This window comes from Erythrolamprus reginae, unplaced genomic scaffold (assembly GCF_031021105.1).
Source record: "Erythrolamprus reginae isolate rEryReg1 unplaced genomic scaffold, rEryReg1.hap1 H_47, whole genome shotgun sequence".
In the NCBI taxonomy this organism is placed as follows: Eukaryota; Metazoa; Chordata; class Lepidosauria; order Squamata; family Dipsadidae; genus Erythrolamprus; species Erythrolamprus reginae.
Window position 1 is genome coordinate 86860 of NW_027248503.1, and position 641 is coordinate 87500.

Sequence of the window (641 nt, forward strand, 5' to 3'; positions counted from 1 at the left end):
CGAGGGAACACTGTACAGCCATTTTTGGCCTCCTAAAGCCATGTCTCTGTGTGCCGTTTTTGCAAAAAATGGGGCAATTTTTCAGAAAAATCTTGTGTTCAGAGGGTTTGGGAAGCCTGCAGAGTACTTTTGGGGGAAGGCAAAAACACCTTTTTTGTGGAAAAATGGGTAAAAACCAGTTTGTTTTTCACAAAAACATGAACATTTTTTGCCTTCCTCCAGTCCCCCAAAGGCACTCTGCAAGCCTCCCAAATCTTCTGCGTAGCTCATTTTTCACTCATAGCATGAGTGCGCGCCCATAGCAGAAGCGAAACTGAACACAGCTCAATTTTCACTACCAGTGTGCCATCCTATTCCGTACCCATATCAACCCGATACTGTCTGAAATCTATTAAGATTTGGACAGTCTGATTGAATCAGAGAAAGCTCAGGAATTGAGATTCGTAGAAAAAGAGTTTGTGGCTCTATTCGATCAGCTACATACATAACCTTGCGCCCAAGACACATTAAGGAGGAAAATTTTCAACCTTATCTTTACTAAAGCAATACAATTTTACTACTCCGGGTCAATCTGACATCTTGGTGTCTGGAACAAACAAGTCACCCTCTTTGAAGTGTGCCATCACCTTTGCTCTTGATCC